Genomic DNA, 9,084 nt, shown 5'->3' with positions numbered 1-9,084 from the left:
ACTCGGACACCTCAGAATGACCTCTGCTGGGACTCAAGACTCACCTGTCTCCACCATCTGGCATCTCTTGGTCTAGCCACAGCTACAAATGTCCAGCTATGACATTTAGAAGTGAGATCAAGGAGGGCAAGGAAGACAAAGCAAGAGAAGGAACTAACACTCGTTTCTCCCCTTGTTCTGTGCCTGGCTCTGTGCCCAGCCGTTGCATGTGTTACCGCTTTTAATTCTGTTCTCAAGAACACCAGGGAAGAAGGAGATGATACATCCACTGTCTGAGACTTTGGGTCAGGAAATAACTCATACCCCAAGATCCCAAGTGTTTTTCCAAATGGAAACACTGAGCCCTTCCCTTCAATTACTGAGTTTTAATTGCAGGGCTGAGAACCGATGACCATCCATAATGAAATTTTCACCCATCCACAACACAATGAGAAAAATAAAGGCAATGAAGTATGTTTCCCATAGGCTGAAATATTCTGTTTAAAGGACTATCCTTTGCTCTGAGATCATAGAGGAACCATTTCTTTCGATGGAGTAAAGTCATTCCTTGTAGCAAAAATTACATAGAGCCAAAAATAGCCTTCGAAATTCCTTAAGAAGGTACAAAATGAAGTTCAATTTACTATTTATTGGCAAGGCCAATCACAGCCTATTTTTCCTCAGTATAGAAAAGATTCTTAGCACTACGGTAGAGTATATCCGATGAAATACCTGGCTTTCCTTGAAACATCATGTTGTTTTTAAAAACAAACAAACAAACCTCTTCATGACCAGAACGACACTTTGCTGAGGAACTCGGGGCTACCCATGAAGGGGAACAGGAGATCCGCTGCTTTATTTTTCTTACATCAGTTACCACCTTCCAGTATAATATACATTTTATCTGTTTATTTTTATACACGACACATAAGTTTTATGTGTTTTGTTTTATGTGCTTTATGTGCTTTGTTTATGGCTATTTACCAGCATATGGTAGATACTCAATATGTATTTGTCAAATGAATACCATTCACTCCAATTATCATATTCGTATAATCATGAATATGATTAGTGGAGTGCCTGGGTGGCTCAGTCAATTAAGTGTCCGACTCTTGGTTTCAGCTCAGGTCATGATCTCACCTTTCATGAGATTGATCCCGGAGTTGGGCTCCGCGCTGAGGGCACGATTCTCTCTCTCTCCCCTCTCTCTCTGCCCCTCTCCTGCTTGCATTCTCCATCTCTCTCTCTCAAAATAAATAAATCAGTAAACATTTAAGAAAGACAATATAGGGGCGCCTGGGTGGCGCAGTCGGTTGGGCGTCCGACTTCAGCCAGGTCACGATCTCCCAGTCGGGGAGTTCGAGCCCCGCGTCAGGCTCTGGGCTGATGGCTCAGATCCTGGAGCCAGTTTCCGATTCTGTGTCTCCCTCTCTCTCTGCCCCTCCCCCGTTCATGCTCTGTCTCTCTCTGTCCCAAAAATAAATAAACGTTGAAAAAAAAAAATTTAAAAAGAAAGACAATATAATAAAAAATAAAAATCCTTAGCAAACTGGGAATATAAAGGGAAGTCCTTCAATCCGACAAAGGAGTTCTGTAGCTGACATAACAGTAGTGAAATAGTGAATTCCTTTCCCCTACGATTAAGCGTGCAAGAATATCCACTCTCACCATTTTGGCTCGACATTGCCCCGGAGGTCCTAGCTAGTGAAATAAGGGAAAAAATTAAAAAGCATACACATTAGCAAAGACAAAGCTAAACTGTTTTTAGTCAAAGATGACGTGATCGTCCACGTCGAAAATCCAAAGGAATCTACAATAGATTAGCACCGGTGAGTGAACTTAGCAAGGTGGTGGGGTATAAAGTCAACACCCCCAAAATCCATGTTACTTCTAAATGACAATAAAAACAATGGAAAAAATAAAAGTCTAAAATGCCATTTACATCCCCAAAAAGGTTAAACGTAGAATTACCATACGATCCAGTAATCTAAACAAAAGAATTGAACACGGGGACTCAAACAGATATTCAACACCAAAGTCCACGGGGCATCATCCACAATCGACAAAAGACGGAAACAAGCTAAATTTCCATTGACAGATGAGTACATAAACAAGGTGTGATATACACGTACAATGGAATGTTTTTCAGCCTTAGCAAGGGGTGCAATTCTGACCCCTGCTACAACACGGATGGACATTGAAGACATCAGGCTAAGTGAAATGAAACACACACAAAGGGATAAATACTGTATGATTCTACTTACCCGAGGCACCTGGAGTGGTCACATTCTTAGAGCCAGAAAGTAGAAATGTGGTTGCCAGAGGCTAAGGGAAAGGAATGGGCAGTTATTTCTTAATGGGTACAGACTTCCAGCTCAAAAAAAAGGGGTGCAGGTAGGTGATGGTAGCGAATGTATTCAATGCCACCGAAGGGGACATTTTTAAATGGTTCCAATGATTAATTTTGTGTTATGTCTTTCTTATCACAATAAAAAAATATCGTTTACAATATCATCAAATACCTGGGAATAAAGTTAATGACAGATGTGCAAGTCTTCTATACTGAATTTTATAAAACATGCAAACATTGCTAAGGGAATTCTTTAAACGAGATTCTTTTTTTTACATTTTTTAACGTTTTTTATTTATTTTTGAGAGACACAGAGAAACAGAGCATGAGTGGAGGAGAGGCAAAGAGAGAGGGAGACACAGAATCCGAAGCAGGCTCCAGGCTCTGAACTGTCAGCACAGAGCCTGATGGGGGCTCAAACCCACGAACCGCAAGACCATGACCTGAGCCGAAGGCAGACGCTTAACCCGACTGAGACACCAGGTGCTCTACTAAGGGAATTTTTTAAAGGCCTAAGTAAATGGAAAGAGTTACCTCATTTGGTAATAGACACACTCAATATTATTAGGATGTCACGTCTGCCTGAGTTGATCTGTGGGTCCAATGCAATTTCTGTGACAATTCCTGCAGGATTTTTTTTAAATAAACAAATGGATTATAAAATGTATGTGACCTAAAAGCAATCTAAATATCCAAAACGATCTTGGCAAAGAAGGAAGAGGAGGACGAGGAAAAGGAAGAAGATGGGTAGGCAGCACAGAAGGATTTTGTACTACCATTATTTCAAGACATACTATAAAATTATACTAATTAAAACTGTGTGGTATTGGCATAGGAACAAATAGATCAATGGAACAGAATAAAAAGCCCCCAAATAGACCCATACGTATACGATCATTTGATTTTCAACAAAGGCACCAGTGAAATCAACAGGGGAAAGAAAACTCATTGATCTAGAGTGAGAGCAGCTGTGGATATCACCTGGATGTCCTGTTACTTCACACTGTGCGTGCACACACGCACACACACACACACACACACACGCAAGAATAATTCTCAGTGGAGATGGGTCTAATACCTAAATGTGAAGGCTAAACTATAAAACATTTGGAGGAACTCACAGAATGGCATCTTTGGGGGGCACCTGGGTGACAGTTACAGGAATCTATACATGTGTAACAGCTACGAACTGTATATACATAGAAAAAAGTGAGCACAACTGCATGTAAATTTAAAATTATTTACCTGGAGTGAAAGAAGCCAGACATACAAAAGAAAACATTCCTTTTATCTAAAGTCAAAAAACAGACCAAACTAACCTATAGTCACTGTTTACCTCAGTAGGGGTGCCTGGGTGGCTCAGTCGGTTAAGCGTCTGACTTTGGCTCAGGTCACGATCTGGTAGTTCATGAGTTCAAGCCCCACATCAGGCTCTGTGCTGACAGTTCAGACCCTGGAGCCTGCTTCAGATTCTGTCTCTGTCTCTCTCTGCCCCTTCCCCACGCACGCTCTGTCTCTCTCTCAAATATAAACAAAACATTAAAAAAAAATTTTAAATAAATAAATAAATTTACCTCAGTAAAGTGTTATAAAAAATATTTATTATTGGTGGTCTCATGATTCTAAAGAGAATTCTCCCTTCGTTTTCCCACAACTGAATTTAAATCAATAAATACATTTAAATGCCTAAAATTCCGAGATTTAAGGTCCCTCCCTGACAGGCTATTAGGCACCTAAAGAAGATTCTTAATTCTGTCAGATGTTAAGTGCAGAAGCCAGATCTGTAAGCTCTGCACTTATTACTAAAAACAGCCTTGAGGGCCAGGGAACCTGGGCTTTCACTGACCTCTTTACAGACTTTTCCCTCACCTTAGCTGAAACAGTATTTACCAAAATCAAAGTGTAGGTAATCCAACAGGAATGTGTTTCCTTTTGGGGTTACAGGCCCAAGAAAAAATGCTAAGCCAAATGTTTACTGCTAAGCTAACAAACAAAAACGAAAAGAAACAAAAAACTCAAATCTCCAGGAAAAGCTATATGAATGACTTGTTTAGTTCTACAAAACGAAACAAAACAAGAAAATGTGTTAACTCTTGATTAAGAAAGAAATCAAAACAATACTTCATTGTTAGTATGAAAACAATCTAGAAAATGGTACAGTAAGAAAGCATTAGCCATCAAGTTAGCTATTAAACAGCTTCCTTTCCCGGTCCCCACTCAGCTCCAGAGGAGAGGTCATTAACTTAAGGGGCTAAGTTCACATTAATTAAGCTTAACTGCCCTTGACCAGTTGGATAGTTAATCTGTAAAACATGCAGCTGCTTTTGGGTATATAGATACATTGATCGAGAGAGAGAGAGAGAGAGAGAGAGCTAAGCTATTATCTATTTATAGATACATATCTACATGCACATACATAATTATGGACAGTTCTTTCTTTAATGTTTCTGTTGCTTCAACCAGACTGCATTACCAGCATGCGTCATTAGTGGGCAAATACATAATGATGAAGCGTTTCCTTTCCCATGTGCAGTGTTTTTCATGTTGCAGAAAATTGAAATAAAACCAGAGCATCAGCCTTGTAAATGGAAGCGCTCCCCGTGAGCGGGGGCGGACTTTCCCACTGCGGATGCTCAGTGTCTGGAATCCCTAACCCTACGCTGCCAAGCAAGCTCAAGTTGAGAGCCCCCCCGCCGACCAAGAGAGAGCCTGACAAAAGAATAGCGACCGTTAATCGCTGTTCCGTGTCCACTCCGACCTCCCAGTTCGCTTCATGATTCCTCCTCCGGCCACCTGCCGCCAAGCACTCAGACCAGATCACTCTGGCAACTGGTGAATGCCCTCTGCTCAGATAAGAGGACTGTTTTTCCCCTGCGCTCTCTCTACGGGGCTGCTTCACAAACAGCGGGCGGCTGGGAATGGGCCTGCTTGCAGCGCTGAGCTGGCCGGATCCGCTGGGCCCCCCTCGCCCCTACAGCCACAGGGCTCAGGAATAGATCGCTAAGGCCTTGGCGTTGCTCACCCTGAAGACGCGGCCCCGGGACAAGCTGGGGCACAGATCGTGCTACCTATCTGAGTCACAGTGAGGACGGGGCTGCTTCCGTTTAATAACTTACATTCCCACAGGCCTGCGACAATGTCCCAGAGTTGGTGGGGCTTTTCTCCCTCGGGCCCAGTAACTATCTTCACTCCGGCTGTCTGGGCAGGCACGTCCACCTACAAGAGAACGACAGGTGTGCTTCGGGTTTGGGTTTGGGTTGTGAAGTTAAAGGGGGAGGAGAAAAGAGGAGAAAGAAGTCGCATCCGTGTATATGACCTGAATGGGCAAGTGCGAAGTCGGGGGAAGACTGGAGGAGGCCATCAGCAGTGCCCCCTCCCCCGCCCACATGCCCCCCAGAGGGACCGGAGATTGGGAGATCCCACCAACCACGCCCCACTCACTTTGCTGCGTGAATGAGTGCGTCTGAAGCTGCGGGAGCTGGGGAGACCGCTGTGTTCTTGTGGCCTAACTGGCCTCAGAGGCTGTCACAGTCGCCACGGTGACGGACGGTCACAAAGTCCCAGGCAGGCTAACGGCAGAGTCCACATGCACCCATTTTACTTCCATCTTCTACAGAACACTGAGCCATAGAGAAGAGCTTTCCTAGCGGCTTCCTCCACCCATCTTGTCTTTCTCTTCCTGTAAGATGGCTTCCCCGTGGCACCACCCCATACTCCGACGGTTCTGCTACAGCGTGAGCCCGTGCTCAACAAAGAAACATTGGGATTTGGACGTCTGTTCGCTGCCTGCACGTGTAGAGTCAGATGAACAGATTTTCCTAGAGTCAATGATGTGGACACTGAATCTGGAAGGTAAAGGAAACACTCTGTTCCAGGGCTTGTCCAGTCCCGACAGTAGACAGGGGTCTCCTAGTTTACATGACGAGAACAGATACATAGGTGCAGACTCCCCCAGGGACCAGGCTGGCTCCCTCCTCGCCGTCTGCCCAGCCTGAGAGGACAGGGCTTATTGGGAGATGTTCCGTGTTCGCTTGAACCATAACTTGTCCTCCCCAGGCCTTGGGACCTTTGAGCTGACCCCTCCCTAACACTTACAGTCACCTCCCAGGGGGAGCAGAAAACAGGCATTTGGGTGCAGAGTCTAGAGGCACACACACCACAGCCAAAAATAATTTACCCAGAATGGCCAGGGGCACATCTGTTCTCAATTAAAAATATATCTGCAAGCCAGAGATCTTGATTTCAAACAGACCCAATGGTACAAAAAAGAACTTTTAGCACATAAGATCTAGTACATAATAATACGGGATATAAGGTTTTGTTAGAACAAATAAGTGTTAACTACATATATTACATATTACACACATTTTATATATAATATATATACTATATGTGTGTGTGTATATATATGTATATATATACATATATGTGTGTGTATATATATGTATATATATACATATATATGTGTATATATATATACGTATATATATATATATATATACGTATATATATATATATATATATATACTGGAAAACGTTTTTGTATCATACAAATACACTGAAGCAGGTAATAAGTACTTACTGTCATTTTGTGTCGATCATAAAATTCTACACGTACCTGAAAATTAAAAAAAATTTCATAACATTACACTCTGTTAAAGACTAAACATAATTCAAACTTTATCCAATCTAACCACACCAAAAAAAATACAAATTTGCATTGCACATTTCTTTACGAGATCTTCAAAGCCGTCATTATAAAAATCATAGTTAATCAAAATTCCTGTTGATCTACGGAGCAGCATGGCAAAATGACATAGGAAGATCTGCTGTAATTTCATCCAACAAAACCAGAGGAAAGAGCGATGGAATGAGAATTTGGAAAGATCCTGCAGTATTATCTATTCTTTCTACAGGTTTTCCTTTAAATTCTTTCAAATTCTCTTCAAGCTTGTACATCTGGACTTTTTCTAAACAGTAAGTCAGTCTCGTTTCATAGCATTTATGAGATATTCACAACATGAAAGAGGGGCGTATTTGATCCATTTTCTCCTGTCTGTGTTATGTAAATTTGTTTCCATGACAACACCAGCTGCTCAGTCATATCATCACCCCCAACAACGCCATGACCCACAGCAAGCCATCATTCAGTTTTTAAGTAGATGACCATTTACAAAGAAATCTTTTGGGGACTATTCTGCTGTTTGGATGTGTCTAGTATTTATATTGCCGGAGAAATGGTTTTCTCTGTATTTGGTAGTTTAGTGGCAGAGGGCCATCAGGGGGCTCTGGGCCCTGGAAATCGTTCCTAATATCTTAACATGGTCAGTTCAGTCGAGCTGGCTTCCTAGGGGTCGTTCCGACCACAGTGTGACTCTCCCAGCCCCCAGGGTCCGCGCGAATACACACAGACAGACACATTCATCACAGGGAAACATTCTTGAGGCTCTGTGGCAACTAAAGCTTCATTTGTTAAAGGTTAATCCAAGGCTGAAGCAAAAATACTCAATAAGGGGGTTATTAAATTTTCTTATTAAATGTAATCAGGGAGCTTTGTTGTCTGAATGTCAGGTTAAAGCCATGACTGGGAAACTTTCTTCTGAAGACAAAAAAGCACAGTGTTATGACTATAATCATATATCAACATACTCTGTCACTTGCACTTGAGAGTTCTTTAATCTTAATGAAAAGTATCAAGTGTTGAGTGTGCATTTTACAGCTTACGCAGAGCCATAAGCCAAGGGAGCTTGTCCAGTATTTCAGAAATGCCCTTCACTGCTAAGCCATTGACTCGGCACTAGGGTTTGACAGGAGGGTGACAGGCCATTATCCCCTTGTCAGGCAAGACTCCTGCCAGGGTCCCCTTCCTGCCAGTTCTGGATCTTTCAGCTAGAAGACATATTACACTCAGAGACATTTCAGAATGAATTCATGTTAATCACAGACAATCAAGTACCTTATAGATCATCTGTCCAGACCATTTATTTTTATAAATAAGAAGCTCGACACCCAGAAAAGTAAGAGGAATTCTCAAAATAACGCTGAGCTCAAATCAGAAATCAGGTTCCCGAATACCGGCCCACTACAGGAAATGGGGGGTGGAGGAGAGTTGGGAGGGGGGAACATGGACACCAAAGGGCAGGCCTATGCTTCCCAAACTGGGGCAGTGATATCCTCAGACACATTCCCCACATGGAGGCTTTGACTATGAACGCATCAAAGTGGAGAGCTGGAACATTCTTCACGCTGAGGATGAACACACTGAGCAGGTAACAGAAAGGTGGGTTCAGCAAGGAATCAAACTACCCACCACTAAAGGGAGAAAGCCAATCGGGCCCCATGTTTCTTGAGAACAGACCTAGTGATGCCAAGAGAAGCCAGAAATCCAAGATTATTTCATGTCAAGTCTCCTAATTTCTTAATGCTGGCACCCTATTGAAAATATTTTTTAGGAAGCATGTCTACAGAACAGATTGATCTCCGAGATCTACAGCTTTCAAGTTCTGTCCCAAAGCAGTTAATAACAGATGCTTTTCTTTTTCAGACAACCATGTGAACCCTGCTGGGTGACTCTATTCATTCGGTCACGTGGTATTAACTGTCTACTGTATCTATCCATCAAGGTCCAGTTAAATTCAGCTCTCGGCCTCCTCCACACCTGTGCCCAAGAAGTGAGACTTTGTAGGGAAAAAATAGTCAACCATGAGCCACCAGTGTCACTTCATTTTAATTCCGTGGCCACACAGCTCAAATGA

General features: G+C 42.6%; 1 long non-coding RNA gene across 2 annotated transcripts; it reads right to left on the bottom strand.

Annotated features, from left to right (window-relative positions):
* Nucleotides 1-1,188: 1,188 nt before the first annotated feature.
* Nucleotides 1,189-6,620, bottom strand: LOC122472722. 2 transcript variants are annotated; one of them, XR_006294510.1, is made up of 5 exons: nucleotides 5,771-6,620; nucleotides 5,446-5,545; nucleotides 2,864-2,953; nucleotides 2,244-2,304; nucleotides 1,189-1,225 (listed from the first exon to the last, which is right to left on the bottom strand). It is a non-coding gene; the product is annotated as an uncharacterized LOC122472722 (long non-coding RNA). The 2 variants fall into 2 exon arrangements; XR_006294511.1 differs by lacking the exon at nucleotides 2,864-2,953 and having other exon boundaries at nucleotides 1,190-1,225.
* Between the last annotated feature and the right edge of the window lie 2,464 nt (nucleotides 6,621-9,084).

The sequence above is a fragment of the Prionailurus bengalensis genome, chromosome B4 (genome assembly GCF_016509475.1).
Source record: "Prionailurus bengalensis isolate Pbe53 chromosome B4, Fcat_Pben_1.1_paternal_pri, whole genome shotgun sequence".
Lineage (NCBI taxonomy): Eukaryota > Metazoa > Chordata > Mammalia > Carnivora > Felidae > Prionailurus > Prionailurus bengalensis.
Note: the sequence above shows the minus strand (reverse complement) of the source record. Positions and strands in the feature narration are given on the sequence as shown.